Here is a 23,724-nt window from a genome sequence, read left to right as displayed (position 1 = left end):
TCCAAATGATTAAAGCCTGGATCATCTGACTTGAAAATAACACTTTTCATTGGTTCAGAACAGTTTTGTTTTCCAAATAATGAAAGCCCCACCTTTTTTCCTTATTCTGACTTTGTCCTTTGACTGAGGAAGACCTGTTTGGAGTTCTATCTGTACTCTTTACTTGTATAACATGGCTAAGGTAGCAGCAACAGCTGGAGCATCTGCCCCACCACCACCACCACCACCACCATCTAAAAGAACACGAGAAGATTACATTGGTGGTCAAGAGGAAGAGGAGGAGGATGATGAATAGGAGGCACAAACAAGGCAGTACTTGCCTGAAGATAAACAGCCATACAACCGAAAGAACACTTTTGTATGGGAGTTCTATAAAATCCCAAGGAATTTTAAGAAAGTCAACGCGGCAAAGGTAACTTGCTTGATTTGTGGTGCTGAACTGTCTAGGGGGAACCCTAACAAAAAGTATTCCTTCGGGAATCATACCATGATTCGCCACATGATGCGTTTGCATCCAAATAATTATTCAAATGCAGAGTTAAGGGACCTCTGCAGTAAACTACCCCCATCAACGTCTAGACCCTCAACATCAAAACAACCCACTTCATCGGGTTCGGGGGCAAGAGACACATTGGCTACTATCCAACCTAAGTTTGCCAATTACAACATTTTATGCAAATTTTGTAACAAGACACTTTGCTATGGTGAGCAAAGCATCAAACTTATTATGGTTGCTGGTGATAACCATAAGTGTACAAAAAACCCTAATTTTTCCTGTTTTTTTTATGCTCCAGTTGAGCCATTTACAATTCCCTGTTTTTTGTTTCTCCCCATAAAAAATATAAAAGTGTTCAGAAAAGCCAAAAAAAGTACAAAATGTTCAAAAAAACATAAAAAAATATAAATCAACAAAAAGAAGAAAAAAAACAGTTCTTTTTAGAACTACCTTTACTTTATAAAAATAAACCAATATTTTTAATGAATCTGTGTCAATCTTTTTTCTGCAGGGTACGCGTACCGGTACGTGCACCGGGGCGCGCACCGGGGTGCGCACCAAAAAAAAAATAAAAAAATTAATGAAGAAGTTAGCATGAGGGAAGAACACAAAGAGAGTAATGTTAAGAGAAAAAGAGCTAGAGGGAGAAACACAGAGGGATTGTTTATCACATAGTAAAAAACAGAAAAGGTGTAATAGGGTGAAAGTGAGAAAAGGAAAATGAATAAGGAAGCGAAAGAAGGGAAGACAGAGGAAGAAGACTAAAATAGACATAGTGAGAGAATGTGAATGGGTGTTGAAGGACAAATAAAGAACAGTAAAAAATGGGGAATGAAGAGTAGTGACGGATCCAGGATAAATGAACAACGGTGAGAGAGGGTAAGGAAAGAGCAGTGAGTATAAGTAAAGAGGGGTGAAAGAGCGTGAAAAATTTAATTAGGATAACACATGGGGAGTGATAAAAAGAAAGGACAGAGACAGTAAAGGAAAGACTGTCAGAATGGGTCTGAGTGACACAGCAAAGAAAGGTAAGTAATGCAGTATGTGTGACTTATAGGGAGTCAGTGGGTGTAGGTCGGGGTGTGGGTGTGTAAGGTGTGTCTATGGGTGTGGGTGTGTGGGGTATTTCGGTGTGAGTGGAGGTGAGGGTGTGTGAGATATGTTTGAGAGGTGTATGGGTGTGGGGGGTATGTGTGTGGGATGTATGTGTGTGTATGGAATGTGTGTGTGTGTGAGAGTAGTGTATGTGGTGGAGGTGTGTGTATGTATAAGGTGTGTGTGGGGTGTGTATGTGGGGTGTATGTCAGAGGTGAGTGTATGTGTTGGAGGGGGATGAGGTGTGTATGTAGGAGTGAAGTAAATAATTAAGAAAAACAGAATGAGTGAAGAAGCAAAGGAAGGGAACAGAGGGTAAGTGAAATAAAGAATAGGGACTGAAAGAAGTTGAATATGAGAGGGGAAATAGGGAAAGGGGAGTAAACATGGAGAATAAGAATAAGTGAGGGAAGCAGAGTAAAGAAACAGGAGTGAGGTTGGTTGAGAAAATATTAGTGAGCTTAAAGCAAAGGGTGATGACAAACTACATTTTTGTAGTGACACTTACCATATAATAAATGTAACTGTAATTACATTTTTTACTACACTTTGTATCTGTGAAAGAGAGAAGAAAAAATAAGTTATATTTAGTAAAATATGTATTTTAAATTAAAAGATACAAATGAAGAGGTTAAAAATCATAACAGTGTATTTAGAAATAAAGTAAGAGTGAAGGACATAGAAAGGGAAATAAAGTAAGGTAGAATGAAAAAAAGAGAGAAAAAGAAATAGAAGCATTGCAAATTACTAAGAGTAAGGCATATAGATTTACTGACAGAGAGGAAGACAAGAACAGAGAAATGAACTGAAGTTAAGAAAGATACTAAAACAATGTGAGTTAGTAAAACTAAGTCAGGAAACAGTAGTAAGTAAAAAGATAATGACAGAGATGGAAAAGAGTCTAATTAAGAATGCATTTAGAAGAATGAGGAATAGAAGATAACTGAGAGTAAGTGAAGAACAGTCATAGAGTGAAGGTATGAAGAGAGAGAATAATATACAATGATTGAGGGAAATGGAGTGAGGAAGTTAGTAAAGAGACACACTAAGAGAAATACTGAGTGAGGTGGAGTACAATGAGTGAGCAAAGGAAATGAGTAAGGGAACAAAAAAAGAAAACAGAGGAGAAAACGACTAAAACAGTGGTAATGAGAGAAACTAATTTGGTGATGAAAGTAAAGAAAAGGACATTGAAAAAAAGGAAATGAGGGGTAGTAATGGAACCGGACTAAAAGAAATAGGTTGAAGAGAGAGGAGCAGTGAAGTTGTTGTAAGAGAAATGATAGAAGGTAGATAAACACAAGTGAACATAACACAAGGAGAGTGAGGGACTGAGTACATAGAGGTAGTGAACGGAAAATAGAGAGAAGAGGTCAAAAGTAAGGAGGAAACAAAGATAAGCGAGGGAGAGTGGATGACTTATAGTGATAGAGTGCGACAATACTGGTGAGTGAGTAAAGAGGAATTACTAAAAGAGCAAAGGAGGAAAACACTGAAAAGGAAACTAAAGCAGACAGACTGAAAGCTGAATAGTTATGCAAGGGAGAGAGTGGATGCAGACAGTTGAAATGCGAATGAGGGGTTGTGAAAGAAGTGGAGAAAAAGAACAGGGTTGAAAGAGAGTGAAAGAAAGACATTATAAGTGAGTAAAAAGAGCTGAAAGAGGGTGGAAAAAGAAAAGTGAGTGTGAGACAATGGGAATATAATTTAAATTTCAGAATACAAACTATAGATTAACTTGTACAACATGTTACATAGTTTATTTTTGCTGTTCTCAGAATATTTATTTATTTATTTATTTTAACGACTTGTAGAGCGCCTGGTGACCCGAAGGCATCCCCGCGCTGTAATGATTTTGATATCCAGATGAGATGGAGGAGAAAAAAAGAAAAGGGGGGGACGTTATTTCGGAAATAGAAGTGTTTTCAATTTTTTTCTAAAAATAAGATAGCTGGGTTCCAGTCTGAGGGTACGGGGGAGTGAGTTCCATCCGGTGGAAGCTTTCACAGAGAAGCGTCGGCCTCCAGTGCGTGTCTTTTTAAATTTGGGGATGTTGGCTGGATGTTCATTCTCGGACCGCAGGGATCTGGGAGCTATATAAGGAGTTACCAGGTCGCTGAGAATCGGAGGGCCAGCTCCATTAATCAGTTTGTAAGCCGTGCACATGGCTTTGAATTCCACCCTTTGACGCACCGGGAGCCAGTGCAGGGCTTTGATGGCAGGTTTAGCTGACACTCTGGAGGGAAGGTTCATGAGTAGTCGGGCTGCAGCGTTCTGTGTTCGTTGTATTTTAGCCAAGGTGGCCTCAGGGACACCCAGGTAAACCATGTTACTGTAGTCCAACCGTGACAGTATTAGCCCTTGGACTAGGAGTTTTCTGGAGGTGGGCGGGAGTAGGGGAAGAATCTTGCGGGTGGTGCGCATAAGCCCAAAACAGGTTCCTGCAGTTTTGGCCGCTTGTGTTTTCATTGATAGCTCGGGTTCTAGCCAGACTCCTAGGGTCTTAATTTCTTTTTTCGGGGTGGGAATTTCCCTGAACACGTCTGGCCAGGCTGATGGGGGGATGGTCACCCATTGCTTTCCCATGAGCATCACTTCGGTCTTCGACCCATTTAATTTGAGTGATGATTCACACATCCAGCCATAGATTTTCGTAAGGCAATTTGCCAAATTGTCTGGGTGGTCGTCTAGTTGGGATAGGGAGACGACCAGCTGTGTGTCATCCGCGTAACTCACAATTTTGATGCCGAAGGGTGTCACCACGTCTTCAAGGGGGGCCATATAAGCATTAAAAAGCGTAGGGCTTAGAGATGATCCCTGGGGGACCCCGCTCGTGAGGGGGAGGGTGGACGAGTGGTGATTGCTGTCCCATACCTGGAACGTGCGCCCGGCAAGGAAGGACTCTATCCACCTGAGCGCCATCCTGGTGAGCCCTGCTGCCGCCAGCCGTTGGAGGAGGACACGATGGTTGACTGTGTCGAAGGCTGCACTAAGATCCAGGAGGATCACTGCCACTGACCCTCCTGAATCCAAAATGCGCCTTGCCTCCTCGATAACGGCCAGAAGGGCGGTATCAGTGCCATGACCCGGGCGAAACCCAGTTTGGGATTGCCGTAAGATGTTATTTGCCTCGAGAAACTGAGACAATTGTCCGTTGACCAATTTCTCGGCTACCTTGCTGATGCCAGGGAGGAGTGAGATTGGCCGGTAGTTTGCCATGTCTGCTGGGTCTAGCTGGGGTTTTTTAAGGAGTGCTTTCACGACTGCGCTCTTCCAGCTATCGGGGGCAGATCCTTGGGCAAGCGAGCTGTTAATAAGCTCTGTGATCGTGGGAACTATGACAGGGGCTACGGTTTTGAGGAATCTAATTGGTGCGGGATCCAGAGGTGATCCGCTTTTCATTTTGGCCAAGGTTGCATCTACCTCGTTGCAGGTTACTGCCCTAAATGTAGCTAGTTGGGGGCGCATGCTGCTTCCTGCTTGGTTGGAGGGTGATTCATTGTCCGTGTGACTAGAGGGACAGGGGGGGGAGGGATGTTAAGATTCGGGCAATTTTGTCATTAAAATAGGTGGCTAATTCATTGCTTCGGTCAACAGGGGGGGCGTTGGAGGAAGGAGTGGTTGGTACTTTCAGTAGCTCTTTTACGATTAGGAAGGATTCCCTAGCTAAGTTGGTAGATTCTCTTATCCGAGTGTCGTAATGGGAGGCTTTAGAGCGCTTAATGGAGGCTTTGTATAATCTAACTGAGTTCTGGTAGGCTTCCTTGCTGGCGTGCTGCCAGTCTTTCCTCCATAGCTGTTCGGCTTTCTTGCATTTTTTACGTAGTAATCGAAGTTCCGGGGTATACCACGGGGCGGAACCTGGTTTCCCGTTTTTGTCCTCCCGGGATCTAAATGGGAGTACGGAATCCAGGGAGGTAGTAATCCACTCTCTGAATTTACTATCGGCGAAAGCCGGGTCTTCTGCATGGGCAGGGGTAGTTGACTCTAGGGTCCTGGCCCAGTCTTCGGTGGGGAGCTTGGACCAGGCCCTGTCCCTGGTGTAAGTGGGAGGTTTTTGAGATTTCCTGAAAGGTCCTAATAGTTGGAAAGAGACTAAAAAGTGGTCCGTCCAGGGGAGGGGGAGGGACTCGCTGAATTGCATGCTGGGGGTGCTTGTAAACACCGGGTCCAGCAAGTGACCTTTGTTGTGTGTAGCTCCGGAGTTTAGGAGGTGGAGGTCGAGAGCCGCCAGATCGGTGATCAAGTCGGCTGCCCCAGTATCTAAAGGGTCATATTATTGAATTTCACTTAAAAAAGTGAGTTCAAACTACTCATCAGATTACAGCGGGGAAAAAAAAACCAATCAAAAAGATTGTGTTTTAAAAAAAAACATCTAAAGTTATAAATAACAAACGTACACTAATCTTTGATTTACTTACTTTTCCTTTAGGCCAAATAGTATATCATGAAGTTCCTTTTCGTTGGAAAATACTCTGCTGTTCTATTAAAATTTCATCGACTTTCTAGAAGACAACCTTGAAGAACATCTGAAATATTTTCATTATTTTCATATACTCCTTCTTTTCAGTCATAACTCTTTGCTCATTCCTTCACCATTCCTTAAGGCCAAATAGTGTCAGATGTATCATAATATTTTCAAATGAATTAAAACAAACTTTAAAATTACCGTTTTTCCGACGTTCTGAAAAAAAGGCTCAGACAACATTTTCATAATATTTAAATTTACCTCGCTCCATCTGTGACTTACTCATGTTCATCATTTCCAATAATACTAATATCACTTCCTATAAGATCCACTTACAGTACCTATATAACAAATCAATTATTTATATTATCTTGATCAATTTTACTCAGAATATAATTTTAAATAGCAAACTAACCTTTATTAACTGCTCCCGTCTTCATACGCCAATTACCTTTACTTAAATTTCGGTTCTAAAAACACTAGATATGAATTTTTTAAGTCAAAAGGCAAACGTTGTTTAAAAGTCAAATGAGTATCGTTACAAAGGGTCCAACCTTTGCAACTTTTTAAATAGCATGTGTAATGCCCTGATGTTGTTGAAGGCCCGTCATGATAAATAATTGCTACAGTTCCAAATGTTCTTCCTGAAATGGATAACTGAGAAGCCACAACATTTTTAATAGAAGTTGTCAATTTCGTTCTATCAGGTCTACATCGTTGGAACATTAAAATGACATAGTGACCGTAACTTTGTAGAAATAATGTGGACAGCATTGCAGACTTACATTGGGTACACACCATATTGTGATCAGCTGCTTTAACTAGATTATTGAAAGACACTGATTTGCAGTCTGGTCAAATATATAAATCTTTCAGTGTCTATTCTAGTAGTACTTGAAGAAGTACAGTTATACTCCTTCATCTTGCAATACATCAATTTCTCTGCACCCCCCCTCCCGGTCACTTGTGGGGTACCCCAAGGTTCTTCTCTTTCCCCTCTTCTCTTCAATCTCTATATCCGCCCCCTTATTTCCTCTCTTCTTGAGCTGGGGGTCTCGGTGTATAACTACGCAGATGACCTCCAGCTCGTCTTTGACCTATCTTCTCCTACTCACTCTCTCCCCAAGCTCAGCTCTACTCTTGTCCTCATCTCCCAATGGATGAGCTTCAATCATTTGAAGCTCAATCCTGACAAGACAGAGCTTGTTCTCACTGGTGGTCCCTCTAACCCCTGGTCCTCTGTTCACTGGCCCCTTTCCTTTGGTCCTCCCCCCTCCCCAGTTTCTTCTGTCCGGACCTTGGGCATCAAGATCAGTAATGATCTTTCCATGCATGCGCACATCAGCTCCGTTGTCTCCTCCTGTTTTTTTTCCCTCCGCCTCATTCGAAAAATTTCCCGTTTTTTTTCTGTTGATGCCCTCAAAGCCATCATTTCTGCCCTCATTACATCCCGCCTGGATTATGGAAATGGCCTGTACGTAGGCATTCCGGCCTACGAAACTCGCCGGCTCCAGGCCATCCAGAACCAGGCGGCCCGTCTTGTTTTTCGTCTCCCTAAGTTCTCCCACATCACTCCTGCCCTTAAATCCCTTCACTGGCTCCCCGTTCATTTCAGATCCCAATTTAAACTTGCCTGTTTGGCTTTTCGGGCTCATGCCCGCTCCGCTCCTCTTTTTATCAATTCTTTAATCTCTTCTCACGCCCCTTCCCGTTCTCTTCGTTCGTCTTCTCTCTCTCTTCTTCACGTTCCCCGCTTCCGCAAATCCCGCACCGGAGGTACCCGCTTCTCGGTGCGGGCTCCCCAGATCTGGAATACTCTCCCCCTCTCGATTCGTTCCATTCCTATCTTCTCACACTTTCGTAAAGCTCTCAAAACTTTCCTTTTTCTTCAGGCTTTCCCTGGCTAAATCCTCTGGACCCCTGGCAGATACGGTTGTGTTCCTCAGCGCCAGGAAGCCGCTTGGCCGCAGTGCGCTTTAGAAGTTTCTTTTTCATTTCATTTCATTTCATCAAACATATACATTAAAAATTCCTGACAATCCTGCTGAATTATCTGTGAAAATTGATTTTGACCAGAACATATGTCTAGAAGATTTCTAATTTCTCAAACACTTTCTATTTTTGCTCTATCACTGCTACATTTCTCTAACACGGAATTCAATAAACAGCACAATGTTTGATCCCGATTTTCAACAATCTGTTTTTGTAAATTTCGAAGAAAAAAAACAACATTAACTACTACATTAGCATAGCAGTTGACACCAGAACTGTTTTCAAACTGAAATCCAACAACATCTTCAACAGAATCCTTTTTCTTTCTCTTTACAATTACACTTTTATCTACTTTTTGCCTTTTTGCTAGTACTTCACTGCAATTTATCTCATTTCTTCTTTTTCGGCCTACCACACGTTTTTCAAACAGAGGATATTGAGGCAAATGTGGAGCATACTCTCTTCTTAACCTATTGTATTCTTTAACACAATCTAGATCAGCAGAAATCTTTGTTTCATCACACTCAATCAAGTACAATCCTGATAAAGTTCTGACTCGTGATAATGCCACATATGCCATACCCTCTTTAAACACAGAACATCCAATGTTCACCAAAGCACTATCTACACTTAAACCTTGAGATTTATGAATTGTCACAGGAAACTGTTTTCGGCAAACATCTAAGTCTTTCACAAGCAAAAATCTAGCTGAACAACGACAAATGTGTTCTATTTCGTCAATGCCATCAAATTTGATTTTTAAAATTTCAATTCCATCTCTACTATTGTAATTCACAAAACCAACAACATGACCCATTGCTCCATTTACCAGACCTCTTTCAACATTTAAATTACTTCTCAAAATGATACGACAATTTAAACACACATTCAGAGTCTTTTCAAAACCAGCAGTTTTAGATATAGTCTTCTCTAATGAATACAATTTTGATTTCAAATTTTCTGACAAAATAATTGTTGCTCCCATATGCTCTATTTTATCTATAGCTTCCAGTTTTACTATCTCTTCATTTTCTAACTTCAACATTTTGTTGTTGAACATGAAACATTCTTTCAGAGTAGGCATCAAACATATGCCAGATTTCTTCTCGTTAATTTTCTTAAAAATATTCTCTGGAATAATGTTTTCATTTGGGTACAAATTAGAAATTAATCGTCCATGTAAAGCTTCTTTCCCATGCTGACTTATTTTTCCAATTGTTACATCTTGTAGAATATTTTTATAATCTTCATCCTTTGCCTGCCGCATATTTTGGAGTAGTTCTGCATATTTGTAATTTAACCATACATTAACGTTTCCAATGCTTCCTAGGCACTACCTCGTATCTTCATGCGTGACCATTTTAAACACTGGTTGACCTTTCACTGGAGTCAACTGCAGTAGATCTCCAAAAACGATAATGTGTTTTCCTCCAAATAAGACATCATAGTCTGTTCTAAGAATTTCTTGCATTCTCAAATGCACAAAAGCAAGCATTACATTTGAGACCATGCTTACTTCATCAATGATAAGAAGTTTCATTTTCTTCAGGATTCTCGAAACTTCACAACACGCATCTCCCGATAGCTTGTGGTATTGCAATTTGTTATCATGCTCTACTGGCAGCATCAGTAAACGATGTAAAGTAATCCCTTTAATATTATGTGCTGCCAGCCCAGTTGGAGCGGTAATAACACAATACAGCGGTGATTCAGTCCTTTTCTGCAGATAAGTTGCAATTGCTTTAATCAGAAAACTTTCTCCAGTTCCCGCTTCTCCACTCACGTACAGTCGGACAGGCTTAAATGATGTACATGAGCACTCTTTCTTCTCATGACTGAATCCATGTTCAACCTCTGCTGTGACTTCGTCATATATCTGTTTCTGCTCAGGGTTTAATTGTTTCACCAAATCTTCTAAATTAATAATATCCTCTTGAGCTTGCTCCATAGCTCTTTCCACCTCATCCATGGCAGTAGCAGCTTCATATCGGATAATTGGTCCTCCTAGTGGATCCTGACTCAATGAAGCAGAACTCTGTCTGTCTTGAGAACTGTCTCTCACAATCTCTGCAGCAATTGTTGCTTCTTGCTCTATTTCTTCATTCAACATTTCCAGATAATTTGGAAAAACAGGACATTCTATCGTATCCTTAGTTGCATTAAAAGAGTCTTCATAACAGAGAAAATCTCTAAGTAGTTCCTCTTCTTTACGCCATAGTTTGAAGAGTTGCAAAAGAGCCAAATAGAAAAATTCTCTTTTATCTGGATTTTCACAACTCAATTTTCGATGATTAATCAAATGATCTTTTTTCTGTTTCACTAAACATCCTTCACATCCAATGACAGCATATATTCCATTATTGATATCTTCTCTGATGTTCCTCTTATAAATATATCTTTGCAGAACTTCATAGAGACAAGCGTTCCCAAGATGAGGACTTCTGTTTGGATAGTATGTATCCAAACTGTTTGTCTTTAAAATATCTGTGCTTTCTGGTTCTTTCTCTGCCAAATACTCTATCTCTTGTACAGATTTCAAAACTCGATTTCGTGTTGCAGCAAGACCTAGACTTATCCAAATGATAGTTCTAGATTTGGCATAGAGAATTGCTGATGACAATCGATCAGAACATTCATATGCTCCAATTTCTCGATGCGACAACATCTTCAGACTGTAACTATATAATTTCTTGCTTAGACTCTTTTCATGTGAAATGTCCTCCCACATTTCCTTCAGCTCTGTCTTTTCTTTTTTTGTGATGTAAGACGTCACATATCGAGCCACAGCAATAGAGTTGTCAGCAACGAATTGAATATCCATGTTAGCATTCCACATGGACAAAATCACTGGGTTGTAGTCGTTGATGTACTTGGAGTCTTCATTTCTTTTTAAATTGTATGTATTTTTTGGTGATTTCCTCGTCACAGTATGTCGCAGAGAAGACATCAAATTATTTACTCTTCCTTTAGAAATCACTGGTCGTGGAAAGCCGAAAAGACATTTTGTGTAGAACTTGTCCTTGTTTCTGAATTTTCGACGACAGTACTTTCCACAACGATGGGATTGAAAGCGTAAAACTTGTTGCCTTAAACTATTTTCTTCGGTAGTTTTCGGAACAGCACATGATGAACACTCTTCAATGAAGATTATCACTGTCTCATCCGAATCTGTTCCAAATTTGGGTGCATCTTTAATCCACAACAACATATGTATGTGAGGCGCACCTCTCGCTTGATACTCCTTTCTCCAAAAGAAATCCAAAACCTCTCCAAGGGGAGGATTTTTTTTGTTGGTAATAAAAGACATCATAGCTTCAAATCTATGATTGAAATATCTACATACATTCACTGGATCTAAAAAACACAGTTCTCCAGGTGTTTTGAATTCTATATTTTGTATATTTGCATTTGCCTCTCGTAGAAATTGAAGTAAGTCGTCCCATGCATACTCGGCACAGCTAAGAATGAGGAACCATGTAGGAGTTCCTAAGTTTCTTAGCATACATTTCAATTCCCCATGACGACGGTACCAATACTCGTTTGTACCACGCTGACATGCCATAAGATTGATTAAATGAATTATTTTGTCTGCCCGCGTTGCCGTTGCTGTTGTGGAGAATCGACCTATAATCCCGGGAGAGCATTGCATCCCATTGTGGACCCGCCCGCCAGTCTCCAGCCGCTCCCTCACTCTCTTACCAACTGGAGCGGGAGCCGCCGGGAGGAGACCGGCGAGGGGCAGGACCACAACCCCCAGCAGCCCTACTGGGGTCCGCCTCATCTGTAAGCGCCTGGTGGCGCATAAATACGGCGCCATCACTACAGCGAGTGGAATTCTTTTGTCTGCCCGCATTGCCGCTGCTGTTGTGGAGAATCGACCTATAATCCCGGGAGAGCATTGCATCCCATTGCGGACCCGCCCGCCAGTCTCCAGCCGCTCCCTCACTCTCTTACCAACTGGAGCGGGAGCCGCCGGGAGGAGACCGGCGAGGGGCAGGACCACAACCCCCAGCAGCCCTACTGGGGTCCGCCTCATCTGTAAGCGCCTGGTGGGGCATAAATACGGCGCCATCACTGTCTCGCGGGACGCCGGGCGAAGCCCGGGCCAAGGGCGGGCCCGTCCAAGCCCGTCACAGACCGGAGGAGACTGGGCTGGGGCCACCCTCTAACAACGACTACAAGGTACCTCTTCATTAAAGACCCCACACGCTGAGTAGAAGGGGAATAAACAGCACTCGTGCTGCATAGTCCATAGTTACTTGGAACCTGACACCTGCCCTGTCTAATCACACATAATGTCACCGAGGGGCTCTAGAAGTAAAACGCTCAAAAATATGGCAAAATCCGTGGGTCCAATAGATCAATTTATCACCAAAGTCAATCAAACTATCGACCAACCAGTAATGTTGATTGACCGACGAGTTTCTTACAAACTAGATCAAGCAAGACGCTCATCAATGGGATTACTGGCTCAAGCACAAACCCCAATCATACAACCGACAAACATACTCGCACCAGAAATACGTGCAGACATCCATGTCATTCCCAATTCAGTTGATCTGTCAGTATGCTCGCTATTGTCGGATTCGCAACTGACTCAGGATCTTGAGCAAACTCCTGACATCTTTGCGAGCCCGCATTTAGTGGAATACGATTTCACACAGAGTGAATCAAGAGGGTTAAGGGAGGGTGTAATTCCGAAACACCCGCAATATAAGGGAACAATATTAAAAAATCAAGATAACAAAGACACTGCAACCTCTGATTCCACACAACATAACTTACACCCTAAAAAATCTCATGAGTCCAATACAATTAACGAGCAAAGTCAGGATAACAATAAATCTACTGAAACAACAGAAGCTAACAGAAATATCAACCTTGATGTGGTCGAGCTCGACGACCACCTAAATGCAGTCAATTCTAACAAGACTCATATAGAAAATCCAGATTCACTCCCAGCAAAAAGTAATAAAAAAGCCGAGCCACAATACACCTTGGCCAAAGAGATAGCTGAAATAGTTAAATATCAGCTACAACCAATTCAAAAAAGCCTTGATATTATCGAGAAGCAAGTAGCAATACTAGTTGCCATCTAAAAAAAAAACACAAATCCAAGAAATCAAGACCTGCCAAACTTGGGCGGATCCAAACCTGTACCTAATAAAGTAAAGTCCACCAACAATTCAGGACAACCACCTAACAACAACACGACCGTAATAAATACTCCAATTGTTAGGTCCTGTGAAAAACTTAAATAATCCACCCCCCGCATCAAAAACCAAGACTCTCCAAGAACCCTCTAAAAAAGCTCCAGAACCACAGAATCTGTTGCCAATAAATGTTCCCTCCAGACTACTCGTAGCAACCACCCCCTACCATGAACACCCCCAGAGGCATAACACTAAGCCAGAACGTATAAAGAAGAGATGGCCCAAAGCAGCAAACCTCCCACCGGAGGCCGCCCCTTTTGTAGTTATTTTAACGGGAGTTCCAGAATTAAGTAACGACACAGATGAACCAACCTGCTCCTTACTAAATAAAACTCGTCACTGGCTGAATATTAACAGACCAAATCAGCATAATCATGCCACTAAAATTACCACAGTAAGACGAGCCTCATGGATAGGACATCAACCAAAAACTATCCCAGGCGACTGTATAATAGTCAATTTTGAGAACCCCCGTGCAGTGGATTATATCTGCTCTTGGGACTCTTCAGGTAGCAGTGGAGGAATAAATGTAAAACGACTATCATTTTTCTACCCCCGTCAAGGTCATTACTCCGAGGGCCCTAATTGGTCCTCAAACTGGTCTTGGAACCAGCCTGAGCATGGACAAAGAGGCTGGACCCAGGGAGACTGGGGTTATGGAAACAATCAAAGGGGTTGGTCCCAGGGAGAATGGGGGCACGAAAACAAAGATCGGGGTGACTGGAACATCTATGGTAGGAGAGCCCAACAATTACCATACAGGGAACCATGGGGTGGAATACCAACTTTCAATAGCTTTAGCTGCTTAGAGATGGTCGATTGACCACCATCACAGAAGCACGTCATTACTTTTTTGTCCAATAACAGAGCCTCACCCAACGAATCAGTCAAGAATCCTGAAAAGATTACATCTAATAAGGTCCCTTTTACATCAACTAACCGGTCGCATGAATTAATCGTGACGACAAACACTCAAAAAATGGCAGACCGGATACAAGAGCAACAATGCCCTCTTAAGGTCCTTACCAGTCCTCCCTCTCCACCACAAACTGGTTCAGAGGTGCAGGAAAGCATCTTAAACTCGATACCTGAGTCTCAATCGAGTCAACCCGAAGAAATCAACGCCCAGAGCACGACACCCATTGTAATTGACGATAACTCCGATAAAAGGCTGTTATTCTGGAACGTGGCGGGGCTAGCCACGAAACACACTGAAAAAAGCTTTCTAAGCCTGGTAAACTCGAACGACGTAATTTGTCTTCAGGAGACATGGCTTAATGACCCAATTCATTTTTTGGGCTACAAAACATACTTCTCTCAAGCCATAAGATCCAATTCAGGCAGAAGTAAGGGAGGCTTAATAACATACATTCCCAACCTCTGGCCTTGTCGTGAAATAACTTCCGTAATGTTAGGTCAGAATTTTTCGATCATTAACATACGCGGAACCAGACAAGAGGTTTACCCCATCATTAATTTTTATAATAACATGAGCTTAATAGAGTTGACTAAGGCCATAAACAAAATATTCCACCTAACAAATGATCTCAAAACAAAACACGCAAAGGATTTCCACACAGTAATTTGGGGAGGAGACTTTAATCTCCACTTATGTAACAGAAGCGATACCCCCATTTGTGGGATCATAGATGAAGAAGGAAACACTCTAACCCATTTTACTCACACTACAGAGGGCAGCAATATACAGTCCACGATGACTGATTTAGACATAGGGTTCGCTAATATGATAAAAACGCCTCCAACTGAATTCATTCCAACTTTTCACGGCAGAGGTTGCAAAACCCTAATAGACTATATTTTGGTATCTATAAACAAAGCAGAAAATATCAAGACCTTTGAAGTGCTCGACAACGCACTCAGTGATCATTCCCCCATCAGAATGACGTTTCAGGAACCTAAACACCAGAATAAGCTAGACAGGGTGCACTCTAGCCTCCTACATCAGCAGGTACTAACACTGGACAGATTAAACGGCTACACCTTAAAATGGGGCAAAATAGACCAGGAAACTGTAAACACAAGAATATTAAAACATGTAGAAATGAAATAGATAGGTGTTTAGATCCTTCCACAACTCCTAACGATATCCTGACTAACTATACCGACATTGTGGAAAACATCAGAAAAGAATTAACCAAGCCCCACACAAAAAATAGCACTACAAGCAAGGGATGGTTCACCACGGAATGTACAAAAGCTTATTCTAATTTAAAGAAGGCCCTTGCCAAAAAAGAAAGAGACAGAGAGGAGGTGATTAAATTAAGGAAGGCAAGCAATTCGAAAAAGAAAAAAGGACCTCCAAGCAAACCTATGGACTGAACTACAGAAAAGCAGTATTCAAAAAGATAGTACTGCTTTCTGGCAGATAGTGAAAACTCCCTTCCTAACAGAAAAGAACGATGTCCCCTCACTAGATGTTGCTATAAATGCCGGGGATTGGGTGCAACATTTCTCAGGGGTTTTCAGTAAGGACAAACCTATAGACCTAGATCATCCGGACCGCCTTCCGCCGGTGAAATATCCACTAGTTGTTCACTTCACAATCAATGAAACGCTGAAGGCAATAAAAAACGTGAAATCAGACAAAGCACCAGGTCCAGACTCGGTTCCTATGGACCTTTACAAATATATACCTGACCTCTGGGGCCCACTGCTCACCAAAGTATTAAACGGGGCGAAGGAGATAGGTCTCCCTGAATCCTGGTCAACTTCGATACTCATCCCCATTTTTAAGAAGGGTAACAGAGATAGCCCCTCCTGTTACCGTCCCATCTCCCTCCTGGATTCGATCGGAAAAATGGCAGGGTGCATACTTCTTGATCGTCTCCAGGAGTGGTCGCTAGAACATGGGGCAATCTCGGACCTACAATATGGGTTCAGGACGGGACTGAGCACAGTCGATCCGGTTTTAAACTTAACACTACTGGCCGGAAAATATGTAGACGCTAAAAGATCTTCTCTACACATGGTCTACGTCGACCTCACAGCAGCGTTCGACTGTGTCGAACACTCGAAACTATGGTCAATAATGTTGCAAATGGGGATTGATCCACCAATAGTTGATTTCCTCCACGAACTATATACCGGTGCCACGGGAAAGGTGAGATTTGGGACTGGTGGTCAGCTAACTGAGAGTTTCCTAATACAGAAGGGGGTCAGACAAGGATGCGTGTTATGTTATGTTATGTTATGTTAATGGGTGTCTTATATAGCGCTCGGCTACTCCAAGGAGTGTCCCGGCGCTTTCTGACCCAAGACTGAAAAAAAAGCAGGGAACGTAACAGTTATTGAGTATAGAGCCATGTTTTCAAGGCCTTTCTAAAAGCCAGTAGATTTGGAATGAGTGTGCTGGCCCCCTTCCTATTCACGCTCTACACCAACGGGCTAGAGGCCACAATGTTAAAGGGTGCAAAAGATCTCCCAGCAGCTGGTCGTCGTCAAATTCCAGCACTACTATATGCCGACGATGCGGTAATCCTCGCCCGAACCCCAGTCCAGCTCCAACGGGTATTGAACAACTAGCAGGGAAGCAGGGAAGCAGGGAACATAACAGTTATTTAGTATAGAGCCATGTTTTCAAGGCCTTTCTAAAAGCCAGTAGATTTGGAATGAGTGTGCTGGCCCCCTTCCTATTCACGCTCTACACCAACGGGCTAGAGGCCACAATGTTAAAGGGTGCAAAAGATCTCCCAGCAGCCGGTCGTCGTCAAATTCCAGCACTACTATATGCCGACGATGCGGTAATCCTCGCCCGAACCCCAGTCCAGCTCCAACGGGTATTGAACAACTATTGCTCCTTTATGACCAGTCTGAGTTTAAAAGTCAATATAAAGAAAACATATGTGATGCACGCTGGCATAAAGGGGAAAAAAAACATAGAAAATCTACGTGGATAATTTACCCCTTGAAAGAACAGACACGTATCTATACCTAGGCATCATCATCGATGAGGCATTCAAATGGAAGGAAGCCATCAACTCCCGTAAACTGGCCTTCATAAGAACTGTCGGTGCACTAAAGGCATTCTCTCTTCGACTCGGCAAAAGACCCCCGACCGAGATGATAAAAATATACAACTCTAAATGTCTCAGTACAGCAATTTTTGGTGCAGGGGTCTGGGGGGGGGCAAACGTAGACCAGGTCCAAAAAGTTGAAAATTCCTTCCTAAGATTCTTACTGGCCGTACCAAAAAGTACAACTACATATGGGTGCCATCTCGAACTTGGTATGGATTATATTTCTGACATCATCAAAATCCAACCGATTATGCTGTGGCGCAGAATCTGGGCAACGGATCAATGCCAGCTTACAAGAACAATAGTCCTGGACTGTATGAAACTTGAGAACACGAGAAAAATAAGATGGTTGGTCTATGTGAAAACATTTCTTACAGACATTGGATATGTGAGATGTTTTGACGATCCCTTATCGGTAACAGACATATCAAAAAAAGAACTAAAAACACTTTGTCTGTCACATCTATCTCAATTGCGGTTGCTGAGCGAAATAGGGAAGCCATCAGTTCAGCAATGTCTACTAATCCAGTCTGTTTCCACTATCCAACCATATCTTCAGTATAATTTAACTCAATATGAAAGATACCTTCTCACCCGTTTCAGGTTCAATTTATACCATTATATGGTTTTATTTCCTAAAAAATGACTGGTCACACAATGTTTCTGTTTGTCCTTGCGATTCAACGTCTTTACAGTCCAAAATTCATGTTCTCATTTTTTGTAAATTCTATATACCATCACGTAGGCGGTGGATAACACCACTATTAAAGGTTCTAAAGATCCGCAAATGTCGCCCGGCCTATCTGGCCTTACAGCTTTTGGAAAATAATCTGATGGCAAAATCTATTGCACAGTTTCTCAAACTGTGTGTTAGGCACGGAATGAATCTCTGAACAGTGACTGAATAGTCTTTCCGAAACAAAATGGACTTATAAAAAATGTTTTTATAACATCCTTTTGAAATTAGAAAGAATGTGAATTTTAAATATAATTTTTTATTGTGTTTTTATGTACTTTTATGGCTTTCAATGGAAACCGAATTAAGACGATTTGATTTGATTTGATTTGATTAAATGAGATTCCAAAAAATTATCTTGCAGATTCACTTTCTCCATAAAGTCCCTCGCCGAAATATTTTGCAGATGTGCTCCACTTTTCAGTATATCGTTTACTGCATAAGAAAGCCCAGACAAGTCACTTTCATACAGTAAATGAAACAAATAGGGAATGCATTGACGAAACCTTGGATCTTCAGCATATAATCTTACAGTTCGATATTCAGATGCAGGAATTTGAAGTGGTCGATCGTCATATCGTCCACCTTGACCTGTTGGAAATAGCTGTGGAAAACAACGAGCTTCCAAACTTTCTGCCCATACACTAATGGGACTTCCTTTTGCTGCTTTCATTTGAAACAATTCAATTGCATTCCCCATTACTTGTTTGGAATGCAAAGGATGAACAGTATAATGTTCATATATTTCTTCACTTCTAGACACATCAACTTTTTCAATTTGGCCGCCTGAACAATCACTGTCTTCATCTGCAGCTGTTTCCTCTGCTGCAACACATACATCTTTGTAATACTCATTGTTTTTGACTAAATACAACGTTGCCTTTTTGACTTTCCTAACATCCACTAAATCTTGCCAGATTTTCTTACTCTTTGTCGGAACCCCATTAACTAGAATAACTAAAGGTTTCTCTTCTACTTGTTCTATACCAATTGTATCAATATTTTTTTGAAATCTAGAGGCAAATAAACAACTCTTCCCTTTTATCCTCTCTGCAAATCTGTAGGAGGCAATTTCCCTATCTTAGGCTCCATGCGAACAATTGCCCGAAAAGGATGGACACATTGAATCAAAATAGACTCATATGTATTTAAATCCATCAATTCACGGGGAATGTCTACCAACTCCAGATTATTATGAACAGCTCTAGCAGGCATTCTGTTTTGATTTAATTTATCATAATAATATTTACAAATACGCTGATCAGAACTCAAATCCAAACAATTCTCCACCCACAAATAAGTTGCAAAATCCTTCCACTCATAATTATTCATCTTTTCACTTTTTACGTATAAATCAACTAATCTAGTTTGATGTTTATAATGACTTCGCCGACAACACACACAAGTAAAATTCGGCCTTTCACTTGATTTCACCTTAAACCTGGTAATTTCCTGCTCAAACTTTTCTGTACTTGAAATCTGTACATTGTCTTCCACATTACCTTGAATTGCAGTGTCAATTTCTACACTGTCCTCTTTTTCACCAAAATAACAAATCTCAATTTCTTCACAAATCTTCTTCACATCTAATTCAGTTCCATGCAAAAGAGCACTGTTTAATTGTTTAAGCTTAAGTGCTGGACTTTTTGCATAATACAACATTCTCAATAATTTCCTCATTTTGGTATGATGCAGTGCTAACATCCTAAAATGATGAAAAACACTCTGACAGACTTTTCTAGAAAGACAAGCCAGTGAATGGACTTGCAAACCTGTGTTTTCTCTCACTCTGCAAGGATTTAAGTCTTGCAACAACTTCACTTTCCGCTTTAGACTTTTCTTACTATATGTACGTAAGAAATTACAAAACAAATCAATTGATTCCTGTCGCACACTACAAATACGACTACACTTCCAAGTGTACACTGGACCCTTAGTACGTCTCCCTAAAACTTGATCAGTTAACACCTCTTCTGGTTCTCTAGGCACAAGTTTCTCTTTTTCAATCAGACAACTGTCTTTCACTCCATACGCTCGACCACTGGTGTCAACTGCATGCACTAAATCATTCTCCTGGAAGTAACTCTCCTCATTAAAAAATGGCTCACAACTTGAACAGTGCATCCATTATCCTGAAAAAACTTTACAAAAATTAGTCCGATTAATTACTCTTTTCCATCTACTGTTTGATTTGAAAACATCAATTGTCTTGTTAAGTGTCCTAATTCTATTGATTATTAAAATAAATAATTTTTTCTTAACTTCAAAAGCCAGATCAACAATCTTCTCTACACTTTTCTTTTTCTTATAAAAAGCAGCTCTCTGTTTACCTTTCCTAATGTTTTTTAACAAATTTAAAACCACCCTATTGCGAAACATTCGTTTACAAATGTCTCTAAACTGATTCTGCCTTCTATTCCTATACATATTATTCTCTCCTGCTTTTGAAGTACATATGTTGCGTATGAAAGACTTAGTTGTCTTACCATGAGCTTGGTTCCTGTTTTTTGAAGTATTTGTTGTAGAAGAGTGCTGTAATTCCGTTGTTGTTTTTGTTTTTTGGCGATTATGTTGCTTTCTTCTCCTTTCCCTTGAGGGCATGTTTGCTTACTCTTGAAATCTTGATTTCAATCTGTGTTAAACAAAAAAATAGCACAATATAGACCACTATTACCAAACAACTAAGCAATGACAAAAAGCAAACGATCTATTCAGGGTTACAGATCAGGTGAGGATTCTCCAGGGGTGCACAAAAGGTGAGGCCTGTATTGAAGAGTATAGTGGAAGACAGCTCTGTTTACAGGTACAAAGAAGATGAGACCTGTGTCTAAGAGTCCAGTAGGGCATAGACTTCATGAAGTCTAGTCCACTGCACTCTTATATACAGGCTTCACCACCTATGCTTCCCAGGAAAGGCCTCTCTCCCACTACAGTCTTGATCATAAACCTCACCTCCTCTGTCCCTCTGGACATGTCTCACCTCATCTGCACAATCTACTTCCTAATCTCAGGTAACACAGGTGACATAATTGTGAAAAGGTCACATTTTTTTATGTAATCGTGCACACGCTTTTTATTTTTTCTCAAAAATGTAAAAGCTAATAATTTGCACCAAAATCGATTTTTCAATAACATTTTAGAAACACAGTGCAGGTCCTACTATTTAAACTTTCTCAAAAATGTAAAATTCATTAATTTGCAGCAAAAACATTTTAGTAGTGTATTGAAAAGCTTATACATATGACCTTTTCATTGTTTTTCAAATGTTATTCTAAAAAAAAATTATAAGACCTAAGCAGGAATACTCATGTGATGAAGCCTGTCCAGAGGAGCACAAAACGTGAGGCTTGTGTCCAAGATTGCAGTGCACAGGACTAAACTGGAGTAGTGTGTAAGAAAAAGATGAGCCTTATTTATAAACCCCTGCATCAGTTTTGCGCTACTGATGCGTCATTTTTTGTGATGCATTGGCAGCATAAAACATGTGCCTTGTTGCGCCATATTTAAAAAGTGACGCATGTAGGTAGATGCGTCATTTTTTAAACCTCTGCGCCACATTATACCTCTGTCAAGTATAATGTACACAGAGGGGTCATTTCTCCGCAAAAAACCTCGTAATAATGACGCAGTGAAATCTATGAGATTTCACTGCTTCACTTTTAGGACACTGTTACGTCAAAATCTTGCACCTGCCTGACAGCAGGGATAAGACTGAGGCAAACGCTTTCACATGGAGCTTTCCCCATGTGATAGTATTCTGACACCTAAACAGGAGTACAGATGAGATGAAGCATGTCCAGGAGAGCACAAAAGGTGAGGCTTGTGTCCAAGAGTGCAGTGGACAGAACTAAACTGGAGTAGTGTGCAAAAAAAAAAAACCTCATTTATGAGGCCCTGCTTCAGTTTTGCACTGCTGATGCGTCACTTTTTGTGACGCATCGGCGGCATAAAACAGGTACCTTTTTGCACCATATTTAAAAAGTGACGCATGTAGGTAGATGCGTCATTTTTTAAACCTCCGCGCCACATTATACGTCTGTCAGGTATAATGTACACACAGGGGTCATTTCCCCACAAAAAGCCTCGTAATAGTAACGCAGTGAAATCTATGAGATTTCACTGCTTCACTTTTAGGACACTGTTACATCAAAATCTTGCACCTGCCTCACAGCAGGCATAAAACTGAGGCAAACGCTTTCACATAGGGCTTTCCCCATGTGATAGTATTCTGACACCTAAACAGGAGTACAGATGAGATGAAGCCTGTCCAGGAGAGCACAAAAGGTGAGGCTTGTGTCTAAGAGTGCAATGGACAGGACTAAACTGGAGTAGTGTGCAAAAAAAGATGAACCTCATTTATGAGGCCCTGTGTCAGTTTTGCACTGCTAATGCGTCACTTTTCGTGACGCATCGGCGGCATGAAACATGTACCTTTTTGCGCCATATTTAAAAAGTGACGCATGCAGGTAGATGCGTCACTTTTTAAACCTCTCCGCCACATTATACTTCTGTCAGGTGTAATGTACACAGAGGGGCATTCCCCCGCAAAAAGCCTCATAATAGTGACACAGTAAAATCTATGAGATTTCACTGCATCACTTTTAGGACACAATTACGTCAAAATCTTGCGCCTGCCTTACAGCAAGCGTAAGATTGAGGCAAACGCTTTCACATGCAGCTTTCCCCAATGTGAAAGGATGCATTGCTGGAGTACAAGCATTCCATTTCATTACTGAAAACTCACTATTTTACAAAATACATTTCCTCTCTCTTGCAAACAATGCTACCAAACATTACCCCCAATTTTTTTTTTAGGTAGATGCGTCATTTTTTAAACCTCTGCGCCACATTATACGTCTGTCAGGTGTAATGTTCACAAAGGGGTCATTTCTCCGCAAAAACCCTCGTAATAGTGACGCAGTGAAATCTATGAGATTTCACTGCATCACTTTTAGGACACTGTTACATCAAAATCTTGCACCTGCCTCACAGCAGGCATAAGACTGAGGCAAACGCTTTCACATAGGGCTTTCCACATGTGATAAGATTCTGACACCTAAGCAGGAGTACAGATGAGATGAAGCCTGTCCAGGGGAGCACAAAAGGTGAGGCTTGTGTCCAAGAGTGCAATGGACAGGACTAAACTGGAGTAGTGTGCAAAAAAAGATGAACCTCATTTATGAGGCCCTGCGTCATGTTTTGCACTACTAATGCATCACTTTTTGTGACGCATCGGCGGCATAAAACATGTACCTTTGTGCGCCATATTTAAAAAGTGACGCATGTAGGTAGATGCGTCACTTTTTAAATCTCTGCGCCACATTATACTTCTGTCAGGTGTAATGTATGTATTGTATATATGTAATGTACACAGAGGGGGCATTCCCCCACAAAAAGCCTCATATTAGTGACACAGTAAAATCTATGAGATTTCACTGCATCACTTTTAGGACACAGTTACGTCAAAATCTTGCGCCTGCCTTACAGAAAGCATAAGATTGAGGCAAACGCTTTCACATGCAGCTTTCCCCATGTGAAAGGATACATTGCTGGAGTACAAGCATTCCATTTCATTACTGAAAACTCACTATTTTACAAAATACATTTCCTCTCTCTTGCAAACAATGCTACCAAGCATTACCAAAAAAATAACACAAACAAACAGCAAACAAGCTCAGTGTGCTTCC

This window comes from Lissotriton helveticus, chromosome 2_1, assembly GCF_964261635.1.
Source record: "Lissotriton helveticus chromosome 2_1, aLisHel1.1, whole genome shotgun sequence".
In the NCBI taxonomy this organism is placed as follows: domain Eukaryota; kingdom Metazoa; phylum Chordata; class Amphibia; order Caudata; family Salamandridae; genus Lissotriton; species Lissotriton helveticus.
The sequence above is the reverse complement of the archived record's forward strand: the minus strand, read 5'-3'. Positions refer to the sequence as shown.